Source organism: Saccopteryx leptura, chromosome 4, assembly GCF_036850995.1.
Source record: "Saccopteryx leptura isolate mSacLep1 chromosome 4, mSacLep1_pri_phased_curated, whole genome shotgun sequence".
NCBI classification, from domain to species: domain Eukaryota; kingdom Metazoa; phylum Chordata; class Mammalia; order Chiroptera; family Emballonuridae; genus Saccopteryx; species Saccopteryx leptura.
In genome coordinates, this window is record NC_089506.1 from 210,193,139 (window position 1) to 210,215,867 (window position 22,729).

Below are 22,729 nucleotides of genomic sequence, written 5' to 3' on the forward strand. Positions count from 1 at the left end.
ATTGCCGCTTTGTACAACCACTTTGCAAGACTTTCGGGCAGTACCTGTGAAAACAACACACGGGTCTATTCCATGACCAATCAGATCCATCCCTCAGTCTCTGCCGAAGAGAAATGGGTGCACCTGTCCACCAAACAACAGGTGCCTGAGCGTGCACAGCCCCGAACTAAAAAACAATGCAAATGCTCATCGGGTAGGAGAGAATGGATGAATCAATCGTGGTACAAAGACACAATGAAATACCACTGGACAACTTAAAGTAGAACAACACTCCCGCAGTCAGTACCGGGGCTGACTCCCTTAGGGACGCTGTTAAGAGGAAAGAGGACGGGGCATGTGTGCTGTAAGGGGCCCGCCCGCATGTTCACGAACAAGCAGAATCAATCTCTGGTGATAAGAATTCGGAGAGCAGTCAGAAAGGGGTCGTATCGACAGGGAAGAGACATGGGGGAGCTTTGTGGGGTGCCCCGAAATCAATAAGACGGCTTCTTTCACCACCTCATTCATTTCAGCAACAAGCATGTACTGAGCGCCAACTGTAATGTAAGCACACACACACACACCCCCCAGGAGATGGGGAGAAGAGCACCCCCTCCCCACAGGAGATGGGGAGAAGACGAGACCTTCCCACCCCCCAAGTTCAGCGCTAACATTGGAAACCTGTCAGTGTCACCGCGTCCCCAGGGGGCCCAATCACCCTTAGGGATTTGGGGGAAATCACTAAAAAGAGTCCCCCTTTATCGGGCAGAGAGCGGTGGGGACAAGCGGCAGGGATGCTCGTCAGAGCAGCAGACCTCTGCCCTGGCTGTGCCCGAGGTCATGGGGGCCATTGAGCATTTCATCCTGGCGAGCCCGGCTTGCTTTGATCAGGATCACGTGGGCAGGACCATGTGCAACACTTTGAAGGGAAAGAATTTAAGCCTCCGTGTCTCACTGCCCCGAGTATCAGCTTTGTCCTTCTGCTCCTAATGCTGTTATCTCGTCCGCACACTCGGTTTTCTGCCGAGCAGACGCTATAGAAAGGCATATTAGCAAGGAGAAGCCGAGCGTGCAGAGAAACCTGGGTGTTGAGCTGGTGACCCTGCTGCTCCCGAGGCCTGCTCCGGGGCGGCGTGGACGTGAAAAGCGCCCGAGAGGAACTGAGGCTTCCTCCGGTCGCTCAGCCTCCCGAGTCAGGTCCCAGGGAGCTCTTTCTAAAATGCAAATCGGATCAAGATAATCACTAGCTTAAAACCCTCCAGTGGTCCCACACTGATCTCTCGAGCATAAACCCCACTCCTTGCCTCTCCTGCCCATCTCCCATCTCCCCTCCTCCAGAATCTCAGCCATGGCCAGGCTGCTCCTTCTACCTGGACCCCCAGCCCCAGTCTCTAAGTGTCACCTCCTCCATGAAGCCTTCTCTGACCACCTATTTGTGTCACCACCAAATTTTCCCTTCTGTCTCCACTACCAAGCAGTCGGTCTTACGCCTCAGTGACAGGTGTCCTTTTACTCATTTTTTTGTCTTTCCCCGTAGACTGTAAGGCCTTTGAAGGCAGGGTCTGGGTCTAACTCAACCTTGTACGTTCTAATCCTTAGTAGGGAAGACAACACGGTTTGTATAATGGGCCAAGGGTGAGAGGGAGGGGTAGGTGAGAAAGGGAAGTGAGGAAGGAAGGAAGGGAGGGAGGAACGGAGGGCAGAGGGTATCTAGTGGCCAGGGAAACTCATGCAACCCATGGGATTGAGGAAGAATTTTTGCACAAGGCTTTTCTGATGGATCTTGATGGGCAATTAGGAATCTGGACGGTTAGATCTGAGGGGAGAACTCGAGCAGAGGGGGTCACCTGAGCAGGGGTCCGGTCAGAGAGCATGGCTCACGGAGGTTGGAGGACCAGGGTTGAGGGACCGGTGAGGTGGGGACTGGGACCATTTGCCAACATGGGATCAGAGGAGAGCACACTGTGCTCTCACCACTAGTGACATGTGCTCGAAAGGAGAGAGTCAGCTCAAGCAGGTGAGAGGGGCCAACTGCTACAGGTGGATGACTGGTTAGAGCCGGTTAGATAATCCAGAAGCCGTGTAATGAGAACACGGACCAGCGAGGGAATCGCAAAGGGACACGCGAGGACAGCAGTGCCCTTGGCCACAAAGAGAGGGAAGTAACAGAAGAGGTGGGCTTGCCAGGCAGTTCTGTGTTGGCTGCCATGAGTCTCCATGAGACACCTGGCGTTGGGATGGTACCTGCCCACCCTGGCCCCTCCTGTGCCCAGGTAGACATTAATAATCAATGGTGCCACTCTTTCCTGCTAAGGACAGCAATGGCCAGAGCACCACACCTATTTGACTGGCATCTCCAAAGGGTGTCACCTGTCTCCCGTGCCTGGTCACAGGCGTCATAGCCTGGGGTCAGGGGGTGGAGAGCTAAAAGAGCCCGGCTGACCTTCATTTTCCAGATGCGGAAGCTGAGGTCACTGGAGAGCTGGTGGCAGAGGCGGGGACGGACCCCCACTGCCCCGCAGCTCCCGCTCACACGCTCTGCCACCTCTTGGGCTGTCAATCAGGGCACTGCAGCACCCATAGTAATTAGGAGCCTGCAAAAAAGACCAACAGACCTGCCTCAAAAAGAACCTGGCTCCTTCTGTTTTTTTTCTTTTAGCAGCTGGCAGCAGATCTTCATCAGTTCCCAGCGGAAGTGAAGGCTGGGTGAGTGGTGCGGGGTGTGCGTGCGCAGGGGTGTGTAGGAGGGAACGGGACCACACTTCCTTCCTCAGGCTTCACATCCCTCCCTCTAAACAGCATGGACCACTTTCGCTCCATTCCAAAAGGTGGCAGCATTCCATTAAATATTCATCTGCTGCTGAGGCTGCAGCAGGGAGCGTCCCACAGAACTGACATGGGGAGGAAGTCAAGACGCCCAGATGGTGGGAGGTCAGGACGGCTGGACTGCCCGTCCTGATGGGGGCGCTGTGGGCGCGGTGAGCCCTCTGCTGGGGGATGAAGGGAGGGTGCTGGATGGAAGACGCTGGAGAGGTGCCTGCAGCCCCCAAGACAAAGAGAAAGACGCACCTCAGGACTGACGACACAGCAGCTGGGGGGCACGTCTCCACCCGACGCCAGGTACCAGCCCCTCCTCCAGCGTGTAAGACCTGTGACCCGCTTCTCCCCTCCGGAGAAGGGGACGAGGATGCCACCCCATGATTATGTTAGAACGTAAACACAGAAGACACCGTCTCACTAGCATGCCCTCAGGCGACCCTGGTACTGGCCCTGAGGAAGGAAGCTGCCATCATGGGAGCTGCCCCTAAGGGGGCCACGTGACAGGGAGCTGCAGGCCACCTCTGGGAGCCGAGGGCCTCTGTCCTACAACTGCCAGAAACTGAAATCGTCCAACAACCAGTGAGCTCAGAAGGGGACCCCATGCTGCAGAGGAGCCCCCCGAACCCCGCTGGTCCTTGATCATAGCCTGTGAGACACCGAGCAGAGGGCCGGCGCCTGCACGCGTGGGTGATCAATGGGTGTTGTTTTAAGCGACATTTCTGGTGATTTTTTATTCGGCAAAAGAAAATGAATACAGTCAATTTCTGTTACAGAAGAGCGTGGAGGTTATAAAGTACGGCTCTGAAATGAGGCAGAGCAGAATGGAAATCTGGGCTCGGCCACTTAACTGCACCATGTCTCCAGGATAATTGAGGAGGAGAAGAAATGAGAGCGGTAATGTTCTTCCGGCTGGGGCAGCGAGCGGCCCCTCCGCCCGGTGGAGGACGCGTCCGCTCCAGAGCGAACGCCAGGACAGAGGGGGCCTCTGCACGCTCGGGCCTCACTTCCCAAACGCCTCTCATCATGTGAACATCTGACCCTCGATGACCCCAACATTTAAAGACAGTTGTATATCGTGTGTCCAGGAGATCACCTCCACACAACCACCGCTTCGTCTGGTGCCTAAGCAAAACTCCGGTCCGTTCTAATATCCGAGGAGAGCGTGGCTGCCTCGGCTGGATCGAGGAGCAGAAAGGTTGGTCTGCAGCCTGGCATCCTCCCCGGGGGGGGGGGGGGTGTCTTTAACCGGCACCTGACCAGCTGTGAGTTTTCACCTCACCTGCTGACTCCAGAATCAGCCCCACATCTACGGTGTTCCCAGAAATGTTGCTAGCACCACGGAACAGAACCAGGTGGCTGTACCCTCCGCTGAGCTCAGCTCAGGAGACGGTCTAATCCGGGTGGAGTCCCAGACCCACCACCGACCAGCTGGGAGACTCGGAACTGGCCGCTCTCCCTAGAGCACGCTCCCTTACCTGTGAAAACGGGGGAGGGGGAGATCCCCCCTCATGGGGCTGCTCCACGGCACAGGAAGAGCGTGCATTGGGAACACTGAGCACAGTGCCAGGTCCTTCCTAGATGTCCAATAATGCTAGCCATCGTCCTTATTATCACGTCCGTATTCTGGATGCAAGTGCATGGCACCTGCGGTATCCAGGGAAGGACCTTCCCGGGAGGGGCCACTAAAGTGGGACACTGGCGGTCAGAAAGTGCAGAGCTGGCTGGCACCACAGGCCAGTGCAGAGAAAGGGTGGTGAGGTGCCAAGGCCCGAGGCATCCTGCCTCCTAGGGCAGCCAAGGCCCAAAGTGTGTCTCCAGGCCCTGCTTCAGGCTTGTAAGCCTCCTTTCCCTCCCCTAAAAGGACCACAGCATCTCTGTAACAACGGAGAATGAAACTCTAACTAATGCCATCAGGTGTCCTGGAAACCTCCCTTTCATCTTATAAATAATCATTGTAAATATTATTATTATTATTACTACTTTTACTAATTAAGAAGATAACCAATTATGTAAATATATATATATATTGATATTGATATATACACTAAAATCAGAAGAGTCAAAAGAAAAAATGCAAAACCCAACAATTTAGCTTAATTTCCCATCTGCCTTTGGGACATCTCTGCGCATTCCGAGAAAGGGAGACGTCTGAACGGAACTGCGCAGAATTGGGATCGTATGATATATGCTGTATTTCTCACTCAACAATATGTCACGAGCATCTTTCCAAGTCAATAAACAGAAGTCCTCGCCACGGAAGTCAAGCAGCACCTTGGAATTGGACCTCACGGATGCACAGAATTTATTTAAACAATCCCTATTGATGGATCCAGAGGGTGTATACCGTTTAGGTCATTATTTTTGCTAATGCAATCATCCTTCCAAAACTACACAAACACTGCGCTCACGTGTGTACACTTTCACATGGGTAAACACCTCCAAGTGTGATTACTGGGTCAGATAGTGAGCTCCTTTTATGCTGCAAACACAGGAGATACACTGCCATCCAGAACGGTTGGTCACATACATGACTGCTACTCCGCTGACCCCTGGATTCCAGCCAGGAGGACCCAGAGCAGCAGGCCCTGGGAGGGTCAGGGCTGGGGAAAAAGAAGAGGGTTATTCACAGCATGGATCTTAAAATTCTGCAGCCTCCAGTGATGAAACAAGCAGAACAGAATCTTGGTTTCCAGTCGAGAGAACCCATCAGTCAGCCTTACTGAAGTGGTGCTGGGAGCCAGGAAGACCTGCCCAGAAAAATCTGAAACCCCAGGGGGCGCTCTTCTAAACTCCTGGAAAATGCAGCTCCCAGCCACCTTCAGTCCTATTGGGGGCAGCCATATTTAAAATGGGGAAGTTCTCTCCCTACTTTTCACTTGTTTTTCCCTTTAAAAGCTTCTTCACGGCGCCTCCAACTTCAAGACTCTCTGGTGAGTCACGTTCCTGTTCCAGGCTTCATTTTTCCATCTGCAAAATGGGTGTAGTATCTTTAGGCTTTCTTTTCACAGACTGGGTATGAGGTTACAAGAGTCTTGTATGGAATTATAACACATAGCTATTTTAAGACTGTGGAAAGTATGGTAGGCAACCTCCCAAGTGGCCCCAGTGGTCCTCGGGGTATTTACATCAGTGTGGGGTCCCCTTCCACACTTTCATCAGGGTTGGTTGGCCCGAGGGATAGAATGTAGCAGAGGTAGCAGCAGGTGACTTCTGAGGACAGGTCATAAAAGATTCTGCCTCCCTCTCTCTCCCCCTCCGGCTCTCTCTGATTTCTTACCCCAGGGGAAGCCAGCTGCCAAGTCATTAGGACATTCAAGCAACTTTAAGTCCACACCCGCGTGGGAGGAGCTGAAGCCACCCGACAGTAACATTACCCGTGAGCCATCCTGGAAGTACATCCTGTAGCCCCAGTCCAGCCTTCAGGTGACAGCAGCCCCAGCTCATGAGAGACCTGGAGCCACAACCATCCACCCGAGCCACTCCCAGATTCCTGACCCACAGAAACTGTGAGATCATGTTTGTCCTTTTAAAAAACCACTAAGGTCCAGGGTACGTCTTTATGTTGTAAGAGATAACTGATACAGTTTCTTGCTCCATGGATCATTTTGACTCTACAAAGTAAGGAGAGTGTCTCACAGAACTGGCATGAAGCTGCAAGACCGTTCTCCGAAGACAGACAGGGCCAGAGGGTGCATCCAGCCTGTGTGACTCTGGGCACATTACCTCACCCCCCACCCCCGGAGTCTTGGTTTCCCCATCCATCAGACGAACATAAAAACAGCACTAATGGGACCACTGAGGGAACTTAATGAGATCAGAGATGAAACATTTAGTCAACCTCAAAGTGGGACAAAAAAACTCGGTTGTGCGACTGTCATTTGTGGTCCTCTTTCCTCCTCCTCCTCCTCCTCCTCCTCCTTCCCTCAGCATCACAGATGAACGCTTCCTTCAGACAAGCCAGCAATCCGTTTATCCTAGAAACCCAGCCCCAGAAGTCACTTTGGGGAAACACAGGCCAAGAGATGTGTTCTCAGAGAGTCCGGTTTGCACCACGTCTCAGCACAGACGGGGCAGGGAGTAGGGAAGCGCGCCAGATAGGGAGCTCACACACACACACACACACGACCACGGCCCACGGCCGTGCCAGCGTCTCTGGATGAAGGACTTGACTCTCTACCATTCACTCATCATCATCACCGTGTCTTTCCAGATCTACATTATTATCAGTTCCAAACTCGCCTTCCCATACTCTTTCTTTCTTTAAATCATCTTACTGTCTTTCCTTAAATATTTTCAAAAGAAATTTCGTATCACCACTCTACAGGGAAAGCCCATATCACTGGCTGTGGAGACCATCATAAAACCAAGGGCATAATGATTAGCACAGACCTACAACACCGGAAGTCTGCCTGCCCCTGCAAATCTCCGCACGGCCACCAGCAATGCACACACACACCGCCCTTTGGGAACGGATCACACAGTCGCCACACCAGACGGCCCGGGGCAGGGAGCACCTCTGGGGCTGTCATCTCTGCCTGGATGACAGACGGGGAACACCCAGGATCCGCATCTAGCAACAACCAACAACGTGCCCCTGAAAACCTCAAGTCCAAGGCCACGATGTGGGGCCCCAACGCCCTCAGGGAGCATCCCTGTCTTTTCCGTGGGGACACTCAAATGATGTTAAACTTCCTCCCCATTTCCCAGCAGCTGGGGGTTCATCCCCACATCCGAGAAGTACAGAGACTAGCCCGTGGCCCCCGCCAAACCCATCACTGCTCCCACAGGTCTGTTCCCAAACGACCTGGCCTTCCTGGAAAGGATGGCGCTGGGCTTTCCTGTCAGACACCACCCGGGCTGAGACTCCGGCTGGCCAGCCGGGGTGTCTCCTAATAGAAATTCTGGGAGCGCGCGGGAGCCCTGATTCTCCTCAAACCCGGTTACTGCTCCAGCAAGATTGGTTTCAGGTAGAAACCGCTCCCGGTGATTGATGATGGAGACCGAGGGGGCTGAAAACGATGCAAAGGCAAGTCTCAAAATCTAACGTGGTCAGCGAAACGCCTCTACTTACCGAGTCCTGCGGGCTGTCCCCGGCGCTGCAGAGGGGGGCTGGGTTTTCAGAGGTGTAGTCCTGGCAAAAACAAAGCAGACAGAGATAGGTGGGGGAACCGAAGTTGGGAAAGTAGTTCCAATTCGAAATAACCCCGAGTCTCTCGCCACCTTTAGCCACAATACATTCATTAGTAGTCTCCCTTTCTCTCTCCCTCCCTCCTCTCTCGCTCTCTCTCTCTCTCTCTCTCTCTCTCTCTCTCTCTCCCCCCACCCCTTACACCTGTACCACCCAATGTCCCATACAGCAGCCACTGGCCACACATGGCTTGTCTAAATTCAAATGTGCGAGAAGTATAAATTACACACTGAATGCTGAAGACGGTATGGGAGGAAGAAAAGGAATGTAAAATACCTCATTAATATTAATATCTCATTAATATTTTTATATCAATTACATGTTAGAATGATAATATTTAATAATATATAAAAATAAAGTGCGTTATTATATTTAAATATATAAAAATATTATGAATATTTTAAATAAAATGTATTGTTACAATTAATTTTATCCGTTTCTCTTTACTTTTTAATGTGGCGACTAGAAAAATTGTAAATTGCCTCTGTGGCTCCGGTGACGTTTCTGGTAGGCAGCACTGGTCTAGACTTTTCTCTGAGCATGGGCAGCCCCCAGCCTGGGGACACAGCGGTTCTCAGAGAGCCACACACGTGCCACCCGCTTCCTGGGTGTGGGGGCTGACGTTCTGCTGTTTAACCCCAGCGGCAGCTGGTGTGTACCGGGCGCTTCTGATGCTGTCTGCTCGGTACCCTGGGCATCTTCTTCTCTGACCCTCGCTGGGAGGTGAGAAGGAGGTCGAGTCCCCTTTTACAGGCAGGGAAGCACAGAGAGGCTGAGACCTCGGCCACAGTAACTCAGCAGAGCTGCAGCAGAGCCAGAGCCTGGGCCAACAAGATGCTAACGGGGCCCTGGCCGGTTGGCTCAGCGGTAGAGCATTGGCCTGGCGTGCAGGGGACCCGGGTTCGATTCCCGGCCAGGGCACACAGGAAAAGCGCCCATTTGCTTCTCCACCCCACCCCCTCCTTCCTCTCTGTCTCTCTCTTCCCCTCCCGCAGCCAAGGCTCCATTGGAGCAAAGATGGCCCAGGCACTGGGGATGGCTCCTTGGCCTCTGCCTCAGGCGCTGGAGTGGCTCTGGTCGCTGCAGAGCGATACCCCGGAGGGGCAGAGCATTGCCCCTTGGTGGGCAGAGCGTCGCCCCTGGTGGGCGTGCCGGGTGGATCCCGGTCGGGCGCATGCGGGAGTCTGTCTGGCTGTCTCTCCCCATTTCCAGCTTCAGGAAAAAAAAAAAAAAGATGCTAACGGGTAGATGTCAATCATCAGGATCACGTTCCCCGTCGGGGGCCTCCTCTGCCTCTCCGGGAAGCACAGGACACGGGACCCTGTTACAGTGGGTCACCATCTGGCTCGGGGAGGCGGCCCCTGCCTCTAAAGGGCCAGCAGTGCCGAAGTTCTGAATTTCTTTCCTCTCTCTGGCCGGGGGCCTCCCCTCTCCGCATCCCCGAGCCGAAGGTCCCCAGAAGCCTGCTCTCCTGCTTAGCCAGCTGTCCCTCGTGGTGCCACACTTCCATGTCATGTTAGTGAGGAGGGGCAAGGACAGCCTTCAGCCCTAGGGACGGAGATGGCACAACTCGGTTTGCGTTCCTGGGAAGACTGTCTCCGCCCTCCCCGTCAGCTTTCCACCTTTCCGTGCCCTGCAGTCTGCGTGCACCCACCTGGGTTGGCCGCCCCCCACCCCGTTAGCACAGTCCCTGTGTTATCCTGAACAGAGCCGCTGGCTCTGCGCCCAATCGCCTGTGCCCACTTCCCTTCTTACCCCGAACACAGCAAGCAGCACATAGGTTCTCAGGTTTGGGGAGGACACCGACGAGACAAAGAGATGATGTCTCTCAAAGAGAAACTGTCACCCATCACCCTCTGAGGGTTTGTCACCAACTAGTATGAGTTCCCAGAGAGCAGTGGCAGGTGGCATTAGAATGTGGCATTCTTCACATAACGATGATCTTTAAAGGGTTTATCTTTCAGGTTAATGGAAGGCCAAGACCGGGCTAATTAAAGCCTCCTGAGCAATGGGCAGAAGGGGAGTGGGTCTAGGGCAGGGAGTGGGGGCGTTCCTGGGGCTGGAGCCAGTGAGACCTGCCGGGACCCGACCTGTGAAAGACAGGTGGGGTCAGCACTCTAAAGGTCTGCCAGGCCACCGGATCCCACTGCACTCCACAGTGTCCTCACCACACGGGTGTGAGGCCCCTCACGCAGTCTAGATTCTGAGAGGAGGGCAGGCTGAGGAGCCCACAAGGCCAGATCAGGGCCCCGAGGTGACCCCAGAAGACACACACATTTCCACCCTGCCATGGAGAGTCCATTTTCCAAAGCCAATAACCAAACTAACTCCTTGATGCATGGATCGGTTAGGATGCAATAGAGTCAATCAGGTCATGTAGAGCAGTGGTCCCCAACCTTTTTAGGGCCACGGACCGGTTTAATGTCAGAAAATATTTTCACAGACTGGTCTTTAGGGTGGGACGGATAAATGTATCACGTGACCGAGACAAGCGTCAGGAGTGAGTCTTAGACAGATGTAACAGAGGGAATCTGGTCATTTTTTAAAAATAAAACATCGTTCAGACTTAAATATAAATAAAACAGAAATAATGTAAGTTATTATTTATTCTTTCTCTGTGGATCAGTACCAAATGGCCCACGGACCGATACCAGTCCGTGGCCCGGGGGTTGGGGACCACTGATGTAGATGACAAGTCAGCTCAGAGTAGCGGTGATGAAGACCTTTCTAATTTTGACCCAAAGCCCATACAGCAAGTGATTCAAATTTTTTGAATAATAATGTTTTCTGCATAAAAAAATAAAACCTTAAACAAAGTATGACACGAGAAAATATGAAAAAAATTATAACTTACTGAACAAAGGGTAATTTCCTACACTTATAAAGAGCTCCCCAAGTCAATAAGAAAAATGTCAATGGAAATCAAATGGGAAAAATAAGCCAAGGAGACACACAATTCACAAAGGAGACACATTAAGAGATCCTCTACTCCACCCATAATAAGAAAAATGCAAATTAAGATAATATATACTTTATTTTATTTATTTATTTTTTTTTTACTGAGACTGGCAAAGAGGAAAGTTAGGCAAAGCACTGAGGTGGTAGGAGCACAGAGGAACGTGCATTCTGACCCAGAGTGGAATCATGCCTTGGCCAACGTTGGAGAAGTTGATAACATTCGAATTAAGCAAGTTCATTTCTTGAAATGTCTGCTATAGGTCTGCACATGTGGAAAATGACCGATGCCAAAGATAGTCATTAAAGAGTTTTTCTTTTTAATCACAAAATACGGGGAGAAACACATATTTCCATTACTCAGAGACCGTGTAAATAAGTTAGGGTGCATCCAGACACCCTCGGTAAAATAACAAGGCAGCTCAGTATGAAAAGAAAGGAACAAAACAGCAAAATGCAGAGTGGTATGTCTAGCATGCCACAATCTGTTTGCTGTTTTAGGGGTATGTTCATATATAGCATATGCACTGACATCTCCAGAAGATTGTTGTTTTTTCATGCTTTTAAAAATAGCATATTTGGGAGAGAGGAACTGGCTGTGCAGGATAAGGTAGTAAGAAAATTCATTTTATTCTTCTGACTTTTTTTTTTTTTTTTTTTATTCATTTTAGAGAGGAGAGAAAGAGACAGAGAGGAAAGACAGAGAGGGGCGGGGAGGAGCTGGAAGCATCAACTCCCATATGTGCCTTGACCAGGCAAGCCCAGGGTTTCGAACCGGCGACCTCAGCATTTCCAGGTCGACGCTTTATCCACTGCGCCACCACAGGTCAGGCACTATTCTTCTGACTCTTAATTGTGCACTCTGGGTATGTATTTTCAATTGAAAATATTTTTTTCAGGCCCTGGCCAGTTTGCTCACTGGATAGAGCATCAGCCTGGCATATGGACATCTCAGGGCACATAAGAGAAGTAACTATCTGCTTCTCTCCCCTTCTGTCTCTCCCTTCTCTTTCTCCTCCCCTCCTGCAGCCAGTGGCTTGATTGTTTCAAGCGTTGGCCCAGGTGCTGAGGATAGCAGGGTTGGTCCAAGCATCAGCCTCAGGTGCTAAAAATAGCTTGGTTGATTCAAGCATCACGCCAAAAATGGGGGTGGCTGGGTGGATCCTGGTTGGGGCACATGTAGGATTCTGTTTCACTATCTTCTCTCCTCTCATTTAAGAAAGAAAGAAAGGTGGAAGAAAGAAAGAAAGAAAGAAAGAAAGAAAGAAAGAAAGAAAGAAAGAAAGAAAGAAAGAAAGAAAGAAAGAAAGGAGGGAGGGAGGGAGGGAGGGAGGGAGGGAGGGAGGGAGGGAGGGAGGAAGGAAGGAAGGAAGGAAGGAAGGAAGGAAGGAAGGAAGGAAGGAAGGAAGGAAGGAAGGAAGGAAGAAAAAAAAGAAAGATTTATTTTACCTTACATTTTTTTTTATTTTAAAAAGAAAACTAATTTAAGAAAATAACACATAGCAGTACTAGCAGAGCCCTTTGGGTATGAAATTCATTTCTTAACATTTTACAGAAAAAAATTGAGCTCACACAATGTGGCAAATGATTTGAGATTTCTTTGAAGGGCAAAAGCCCTGTCACTGTGGTCTGAATACAGAAACATTACCATTAATGGTTTTTACCCAGAAATTGAAATATGTGGCATACAAGCTATATTTGCCTTTTCAGTTCCCAGGGCAGACAGCACTAATCAAGTGCTGAGCCCAGATGCAATAAACAGGATCCAATCCAACACACTCAGATATACCACCTATCCACGCACATTGACAGGTCAGCTGAAATCAAATCCTGCCCCTAGGTAGGGTGAGGAAGCCACAGGGCAAAGCCAGGAGGATGGTCTCCATTCACACAATCCCTCAGCAACCCAACCAGGGCCTGGGCACAGGTTTCTGTCACCAGCTTCTCACTGCCCCCACCAGAGCCTACTTTCTCACAGCAGCCTACTTCCCAAGGCCCAGCTTCTGAAAATGTCAGCGGGGCCCCACCTGCCATCCCCAGATCAAACCACCCAGAGCCCTTCTGAGGAAACGCCAGTTAACCTTCAGCAGCGAATTCAGGCTCCCTCATTTCCCCCAACTTAGAAAATTCTGTGTAAATGTCAGATTAAGCTCTTCATTCCTCTGCTTTTAAAATGAGAGATAAAATTTAGCTCCCTATTCCCAGATGTTAAAAATCTCGGCTTCTCCCCAGGGCAAAGAAATCAATGTGAGTAAGCTCTGTATTTTTTTTTCTTTTTTTTTTTTTTTGCCTTGGAACACGACCACTTCCAGCAATTTATTTGACTGACTATGCCTTCTATTACCATGTAAATTGTTTCAGACTGCAGGAAAAAAAAAAAAGTATTAATCTCCTCTCAGTAAGTCATAAAATAAAGAAATCAATTTCAAGGTCAATTTAGCCCAAATAACACCTGCTGCCCTTTTTTGTAACATGCAGACTCCTCTGAAATGCTAGGCTGTTGTCTAAGGCGTCAATATGCAGCTACAGAAAAACGCGTTTCGCATCAGTCAGGGAAGCGGCAGGGGAGGCTCTGCCCTGCGGCCCAATGGCTCAGGGCATGAGTTTGGGGAGGACAGGATTAACAGGACGCAGCAATGACCCTCTGCAGACCAGGTCAGGGAAGTAGAAGGAGAACAGCAACAGGGTCCGAGTTGGGTTCCAGAAAGGAGTCTGGCTGACTTGCTGTGTGACTCTGGGAAAGTTACTTAACCTCTCTGAACTTCAGAGTGTGTAGCTGTAAAATTACTTAAAATTAGATGAGGGGTAGGTGATCTAACAGGACCCTTCAGCTCAGTCCTTTATGGATTTTGTCAAAGGTTAGACACCCAGGAGAACTAGTCTAGATGGCCACGTTCATGCAATTACCCTTCATCAAGAGGTGGGTAGTGAGCTGGTTAAGGGAACAGGCTCTGGAGTCTGACTGCTGGTATCCAAACCGTCTTTCTGCTACTTGTGAGCTGCATGACTTTGGACAAAATACTTAACTCCTAGTCCCTGAGTTTATTTTTCTGGAAAATGGAAGTAAAGACATGACCTGTTTCTTCAAAGAGAGAACTATCATACTCACTTAGTTGGGTGAGTAAACTGGACTCAGGGAAGTGACGTGACTTGCCAAGGTTTCATAACGTAGGCAGCTCCAGGTCTGAACCCTGGAACCTATGCATCCAAAGCCATTGTGCCATCCCCTAGGCAACGCTGTTTTCTGGTTTCCCAGGTCCCGTGGTGGAGAGGGTGCCACAAACCCCAGAGCCCCAGGCAGGTGATCATAGTGCACACAGGACTTACTCCTGCAAACCCTATGGGTAAGCAAGATATTTCCATAGCACACTCCTATTTCCTCCGCCAACATCCCACAAACCCACCTGTGAGAGGTCGCAGAATGGGGCCAGCATCTCCCCGTGGGTGGAACCTCTCCCATCAGGAGATGCTTTCTCCCTAACTCACTCCACACACACCACCCCAACCCTAGCCATAGATGGCCTCACATAATATTTGATTTTTTCCCCTTCTTTGCCAAGTGAGAGGAGGGGCGATAGAGAGACAGACTCCCACATGCACCCTGACCGGGATCCAGCTGGCAACCCCCGTCTGGGGCCAATGCTTTGCATATCTGGGGCCATGCTTGCAACAAAGCTATTTTTAGCACCTGAGGTGGAGGCTCCATGGAGCCATCTTCAGCACCCAGGGCTGATGTGCTCAAACCAATCGAGCCATGGCTGCAAACAGGGAAGACAGAGAGAGCAGATGGGTGTTTCTCCTGTGTGCCCTCACCAGGAATTGAACCCGGGACATCCATATGCAGGGCTGATACTCTACCACTGACCCAACTGACCAGGACAGTATTTGATTTTTCAACCATCTAGCAGATTGACCAGGTGCCCCTTGGAGCCACAATATCCAGGTGGTCCCAGACCATCCTCTCTTCATTTCAGCAAAAGCCAGCCCTGTATTTCTGCCTGCCCATCCAATCAGTTACCAAGACTTACTGCCCCACCGGTGAAATGTCTCCACCTGCAAACTGCCTGTCCCACTTCGGCATCCCAGTGCTCCTGCTCAAACTCAGATCACTCTCACTGCCGTGGTTTCCGCCCAGGGCTCCCTGACCCCGCCCTCTCTCCCCCACAGTTCATTCTCTACTCTACAGCCAGAGGAGTCGTCTTCCAGTATGAATTGGTTCATGTCATTCCCACTTAAACACCTTTCCACTCCCCGCCCCCATGTCCCTGGAACATTGCAGTGCTGCCCATCATTTATGCGGGGGCTGCAACGAGGACTGTGGTCCTTGAATATGTCACTCGGTCATGGAGACACTGCACAGACCGCATCTGACGATGCTCACTCTGACGCAGCAACAGCGGAAGTGCCCAGCCCTCCTGGGATGTGATGTTAGAAAAGCAAAGCCACAATTAACTGAGCACATACTAAGTGCTCTAATGTATGATCACACAGCGAGGTCAGTGGCAGAAGCTGGAAGGGGGACTGGGCTCTGGGCCACAGTTGTCAGTCACTTTCTCTAAAAACAGCTTTATTGAGATAAAATTTGTGTAACATGCAATTCACTCAAGTGTATAATTCAGTGGTCTTTAGTATATTCACAGATGCATCCAACTACTACCACTCTCATTTTTAGACTATTCATCACCTCCAAAAGAAACCCTCTACGTTTTCATTGGCACCCCCTTTCTCTTCAGACCCCCACCCTCACTATCCAATAATCTACTGTCTGTCGATTTGCCTATTGTGGGTTTTCATACAAATGGAGTCACGTGACATGTTGTGTTTTGTGACTGGCATTATGTCACTAAGGTTTAGTCAAGCTGTAGCATTATCAGAACTGCATTCCTTTTTTTAATGGCTGAAGAACGTTCCATTTTATGGATAGACCACATTTTGTTTATCTACTAATCTGTTGATAGGCATTTGAGTTGTTTCCTCCACTTTTTAGCTGTTATAAATAATGCTACAGAAAACATTTGTGTAGCTATTTTAATGTGGACATATGTTTTCAGTTCTTTTGGGTGCACACGGAGGAGTGGAGTGGCTGGGTCATATGGTAACCCTGTTTAATTGTTTGAGGAACTGCCACACTGTTTTCCAAAGTGGCTGCATCACTTCACGAGCCCTCTCGAGGGTAACGAAGGCTCCAGTTTCTCTATGCTCTCATCAACACTTGTTATTAGCTGTGGTCTTGATTCTAGCCATCCAACTGGGTGTGAAGTGGTATCTGGCTGTGGCTTTGATTTGCATTTCCCTGATGGCTAATGATGTTGATCATCTTTTCATGTGCTCATTGGCTGTTTGTGTATCTTCTTTGGAGAATTGTCTATTCAGACCCTTTGCCCATTTTTAAATTGAGTTGTCTTTTTACAAGTGAGTTTTAAGAGTTCTTTATATATTCTAGATACAAGTCCCTTATCAGATGTATCATTTGCAATTATTTTCTCCTGTTCTTTGGGCTGTACGGTTACTTTTAAACAATGCATTATATGAACGCAGCCTAGTTATGCCTGTTGCCTATAAACAATCAATGTGGCATGCCACAGCACTTCTTTGGAGCTTTCTATGCTGGTACCCCCTGGGGGTTAGGACTTGGAATGTTTTGGGGGTCACTATTCATCCCACTCAACACACAAATAAAAAATGCCAAGGCTTGACCCCACATATATCAAGTCAGATTCTGGTGGTGATGCAAGAGTTTGGGGAATTTTTTTTTTTAAGTGAGAGGAGGGGAGATAGTGAAACAGACTCCTGCACGCACCCCAACTGGGATCCACCCAGCAACCTCCATCTGGGGCTGATGCTTGAGTCAATCAAGCTATTTTTAGTGTCTGAGACTAATGCTCAGAGCAAACGAGCTATCCTCAGCGCCTGGACTGATGCTTGAAACAATCAAGCCACCGGCTGTGGGAGAGAAAGAGGGAGAGAAGGGGGAGTGGAAAAGGGAGAGAAGCATGTGGTGGCTTCTCCTGTGTGCCCTAACCAGGAAATTGATCCCGGGACATCCATAAGCTGACGCTCTATCCACTGAGCCAGCCGACCAAGGCCAGTTTGGGTAAATCTTAAATCTCCCCAGGTGACAACAGTGTGCAGCCAGGCTGTGAATCACTATTCTAAGCCCCAAGTAAATGCTGTGGTGGTCCGGGAAGGGGCTGTCTTTTGAGGAGTCAAGGTCACCCCATGGGTGGCAGGACACTGGCCAGTAGCAGTGCCAGGTTTTCCATTGTAGGATCCTATGATTCTCACTTACCATGGCAGCTCCTAACCATGCTCTCTCTGCTCTCTCCAAAGAGAGGCGAGCTGAGATACAGGATATTCACAAATTAAAAATAGCCAAGTGCTGAGGGTGGCCATGGATCTGGGACAAAGTCTGCCAAATTTAAAAAGCCAACCAAGTCGAAAGGTGGAGACAACCCAAGTACCCACCGACCAATGATTGGATAAACTATAAATGTGGATTTAGTCATTCAGTGGAAGAATATTATTCACCCATAAAAAGGAATAGAGTTCTGATAGATGCTACCTTGGGTGAACCTTGCAAACATTGTACTGAGGGAAATAAGCCAGACACAAAAGGCCACAGACTGTAGGACTCCGCTGGTGTGAAATACCCAGACTGGACAAATCTGTAGAGGCGGAAAGATTACTAGTGGTTTCAAGTGGTCGAGGGAGAGAGGGGAAGATGGGATAAAACTGCTTCATGGCCCACAGGGTTTTATTTTGGGAAGATGAGTATGTTTGGAACTAGGCAGAGGTGATGGTTACACTATACTATGAATGCACTAAATGCACTAGATTGTTACCTTCCAAATAGCTCTGGTTATGTTATGTTAATTTTACCTCAATTTAAAAGTGAAAAAAAAAATCCCAAGAGACCCAGACTACTATCGCTCTTTTGGTGACCCAATCGTATTTTTTTTTTAAATAAAAAGAAATATATAAAACCACAGGCTTCTACATATATCTGTACAATCAAGAGAAGTTTCTTTTTTCTCTCTCTCCTATTCACCTCAAAAGCCATTAAAATGAATAGAGACTGTATCAGTAATGCCTAATAGAGTTACCGATTCACTGAATCAAGAAACAGGCACGAGCGACAGCAGAACTGCTGTCCTCCCAACGCCACGCCACGAGAATTTCAATGTCCTGTCAGTGGGTGAGGTGCGGGTAACCACGCCCCCCTGGTCCCTCCACGGTGCGCGGACAGCATCCGACACCCGGGGGTGAGGGACACTCAGGAAGTAAGAGCCCCCCTTCTTGTGCTGCCAGGCAAGGGGAGATGTTTGAGAAGACAAGCTGGAGAGGGAGGATAAAAGCCAGTCTGGGACAAAACACTTTGCGGCCACGCCCTTGCAAGGCAGCTCTGGGCGTGAACAATGACCGTGTGCACATGGGCAGCAACGTCTGAAACGGACGTAATGAGTCGAGGGAAGACGGGGCACACAGGATGCTGGGAGACGCCGCACGGAGGTGAAGGAGGGCATTAGTGATGCAAGATGAAGCTCGGACATATTTCTGGCTGAACACAGCCCTCGAGTTTTCCCAAAGACGGGGACAGCAGGGGGGCTGTGGAAGAAGCCAGGGGTTATTACCCAGGCTTTTTGCAAAATGAAGTCGGGAGAATGGCAAAACAAGTGAAGTGTTAAATAAATACTTCCTGAATGGGCTCACAAGGGAGAACACTAAAATTAGGATGTCTGACAAGGGCTTTTTATCCAATCTGCCCAGGATTTCTTCAGGGTTCCTGGGAGAGAAGTTGTCTGTAACCCGTGTGACATCACGGGCCATTTGTGCAGAAATGGGATAGTTGGAGCACGGGGTACTGAGCTGGCTCATTAGAGGGACAAGGACCGGGCTCCGTGGAACCAGGAATGCCTGGGGCAGCCTTGAGCTTCCTGGGTCAATCTGGAGAGAAGTATTTGCAAGGAAGAGGCCACCGGCCAGAGAGTGACTACACCGCAGGGTTAAGAGCATGGGCTCTGGATTCAGGCCGGCCAGTGCTGGAGATCCTGCTCTCTCTCTTGCTCTATGCATGACCTTGAACAACTCGCTCCTTTTCCCCAAGCCTCAACTTTCCCATCTGTAGAATGAGGATAACAGCCTTCATCGTAGGAGACTGTTAAATGAGCCGATTATAAACATTCAATAAATTCAAGCTGTTATCCCAGTTTACAGAGGTAACTGAAGCTTATCCGTGGGTTTCTCTGACCTATGGCTTTTGCTGTGTGTGTGGCATTCTGTGGGAAGATTTTCATATGAACCATATCATTTGATCTCTACCCATGAGGCTCAAGAGCCAGACTGGACCTCTCCCGAGTTGTGTGACCTTGGGCAGGTTATTAACCTCTCTGTGCCTCAGTTTCCTCCTCTGGTTAAATGGAGAGAGTAACAGCACCTTTCCACAGGGCTGTTATGAAGCTAAATGAGTTAGGATGTGTGAAGGTCTGGGAACAGAGCCTGGTCCTGGCTCAATGAATGTGACTATCAGTGTCACCACTGACATTAGCTCATCTTACAAGCAGGGCCCAGAGAGGGCAAGCAAGCTGCCCAAGGACACAAAGCTGGTGATCGAGTCCGTCTCACTGTAGCTCCCACTCTCCTTTCCTGTGTGCCAATCAGTAGGCACTTGGGGCTTAACGACAACCTCGTCTTCCGGGAAATTCCCAGGCCCCGCTGAAACCCAGCACGGTGCTTTGGAATCAGAGGAGTCTGGGTACGAGTCCCAGCTCTGCTCTCACTTTGACCCGTGACTGTGGAGAGCTGTGTAACCTCTCTGCCTTGAAAGAGGCAAATCATAATAGCGCATCCGTTCCTCAGTACATGGTCAGGAATCCTTGCTCTCGAGGTTTCCTGCTGGCCCCAGGCCAGTGCCCAGTGTGGAAGGTGAGACCCTCACATTGCCCTCTGTCACTCAGCAGCTCCAGGGGTCCTTGATGAGCTACCCTTCCTCCTCTTCAGCCCATCTCTACCCCATGCCCCGTGCCCCATCTGTCTCCACGCCCACCAATAGAACAGCTCCCTGGGAATGTGGTCGGATACTCACAGGCCCCGGGTGTAAGCCAAGTCCCAGTGATTAGGGCTCCCTGGAGACTGCCTCCCTGCAGAAGAGCGAGCTGTCAGCTATTTTAACAGTGAAATAATTGCAAGTTTGAATGTGGATTCGATGCCGAACAACTGCAATTAGAAGCCACCTTCTGTTCGGAACAACTGCTGCTCAAGTGTAATCCCTGCGTCGCGCATAAGCCTCAAATGAGTTTCTCAGCTTTGCTTTCAACTACACTGATTCGGCTATGTCACAGTGTCCTCCATTGCTTTCCTAGAGCTCATGCTGCTCCCAGCGTCTCGGTGGCTTCCCTCTGTTCCTAGCTAGCCTCCAAAGGGCTGATGGGGCCAACAAAACAAGGCTTTGCATATGGTCACACACACACCCCCCACTCACTTCCCCACTCTCTTATTTTGCCCTCTCACTCTCTGAGCTCTAGTTGTACCTGCTGTCACCCTGGCTTGGAAAACTCTCTAGGTCTATTCTGCTGTTGAACTCCTATACATCCTGTAGGTCACAATCCAAACATCACCTCCTCCAGGAAGCCTCCTGCAATGCATCACAGTAGATATAAAACCCCAGTGACATACCCTTGACATCTCACATACATTGTGGCACTTCTTAAAGCTTGCAATTAATTTACATTAGGTATTTGCATTGTTTGCATAACGGTCCTGGGTGTCCCATCCATGTCCCTTGGATGCGGCTTTGTTCCAAGCCCCAGCACAGCCCCCACCAGCACACCGCAGGTCCTCGTTACATGTGTGTTAAATGAAGGAATGTTTAATCATTCGAACAGCTCTTCTTCCTAATGAACGCAACCTGCCGAGGTGGGGCCCGTTCCTTAGCCAGATTTGCTCCTTCAGAGAACCTAGCAGAGTCTCTGGAACATGAACGTGCCTGGTCTAAAATGGCAGCATTCTAGAGCACACTCAGGCTTGGGCTTCTAATCTTCTTCTGTCAGAAAAATGCAAATACGGGTGCAGGGCAGCCCTTCCCTGTCCTCCTCTGGGTCCAGTCAAGCACAGCCTCTGAGGGTGGCTGATGTGGGTGTTTGCACTTACTAGGGAGACAGGCAGCCCCTCCCACCTCTCTGAGACTCATGCAGACATCCCTTGAATCATGGGCACAGCCTGCCGACCTCCTCCTTGGAAATGCCCGTGGCTCGGCCTGTCCCCGAAGAGCTCTGGCCTTTTCTCACCCGCTGAGAGATTGGAAGGGGACAGGGAAGGTCCTGCCCTGATGTATATACTGTACCAGGCTCCGCCGTTCGAGGACTGGGATCAAGACAGGTTATGACAGAAGTGTAATGCCATCTGCCGAACAGTCGCCTGCATCTGGGTTGCCCTAGGCTGGAATCCCACCGGCTTGCCTTTAATTAAACCTGATTGTAGGAGCCCCCACCCCCTGGCTGGCAGTGGGATCAGGAAGCACCACCCCATAAGCAAAGCCAGGGCAGCATCAGGCACCAAGATGGCCCGCGCGGGGAGCTCAAAATCTACATGGAGCAGATGTTTGGAAGCTGAAAGCCTCCAGAGGACAATGACAGGGTTGAAGCAGGACCAGCTGGAGGTGGCAAACCAGCCAAGCTGCCCTGGCCTTGGTCTAACGGCCGCCGTGCAGACGGCCCGGTGCTGGGCAGCCGCCGAGTCACTGGTGGTGGAGTGGGGTGGTCTGTACCTCCATGGGGTGGGTGGGGACCACTCCTCCGAGTTCTCGAGAAGATCTGCAAGCTCAGCCAGTCGGCACTCGTCCCAAGGGACCAGAGCCGTGCGAGGCTGAAACCCACACAGCTGGGGATGTTCTCCCACAGCTCCAACACCAATCAGTCTCTGCAGCTGCTTCCGGATCAGAACCGGTGCTCCCGGGACCCGGAAGAGCCAGACGGCATTCACCGCCACCTCTGCAGGTGCAGCCCTCTCCACTGGTTCCACGCTGGGGTCCTGGCATGCCCATCACTGTGCTGGTTCCACGCTGGGGTCCTGACACGCCCATCACTGTGCTGGTTCCACGCTGGGGTCCTGGCACGCCCGTCACTGTGCTGGTTCCACGCTGGGGTCCTGGCATGCCCATCACTGTGCTGGTTCCACGCTGGGGTCCTGACACGCCCGTCACTGTGCTGGTTCCACGCTGGGGTCCTGACACGCCCGTCACTGTGCTGGTTCCACGCTGGGGTCCTGGCACGCCCGTCACTGTGCTGGTTCCACGCTGGGGTCCTGGCACGCCCATCACTGTGCTGGTTCCACGCTGGGGTCCTGACACGGCCGTCACTGTGCTGGTTCCACGCTGGGGTCCTGACACGCCCGTCACTGTGCTGGTTCCACGCTGGGGTCCTGGCACGCCCGTCACTGTGCTGGTTCCACGCTGGGGTCCTGACACGCCAGTCACTGTGCTGGTTCCACGCTGGGGTCCTGACACGGCCGTCACTGTGCTGGTTCCACGCTGGGGTCCTGACACGCCCGTCACTGTGCTGGTTCCACGCTGGGGTCCTGACACGCCCGTCACTGTGCTGGTTCCACGCTGGGGTCCTGACACGCCCGTCACTGTGCTGGTTCCACGCTGGGGTCCTGACACGCCCGTCACTGTGCTGGTTCCACGCTGGGGTCCTGACACGCCCGTCACTGTGCTGGTTCCACGCTGGGGTCCTGGCACGCCCGTCACTGTGCTGGTTCCACGCTGGGGTCCTGACACACCCGTCACTGTGC

General features: G+C 51.0%; 1 long non-coding RNA gene across 1 annotated transcript in view; it reads right to left on the minus strand.

Annotated features, from left to right (window-relative positions):
* LOC136402619 (uncharacterized) overlaps window positions 1-22,729 on the minus strand; it is a 540,019-nt gene that overhangs the window by 236,971 nt on the left and 280,319 nt on the right. Inside the window, exon 2 of the long non-coding RNA XR_010751012.1 lies at window positions 7,871-7,930. This is a non-coding gene — a long non-coding RNA (uncharacterized lncRNA). The remainder of the gene's footprint in view (window positions 1-7,870; window positions 7,931-22,729) is intronic.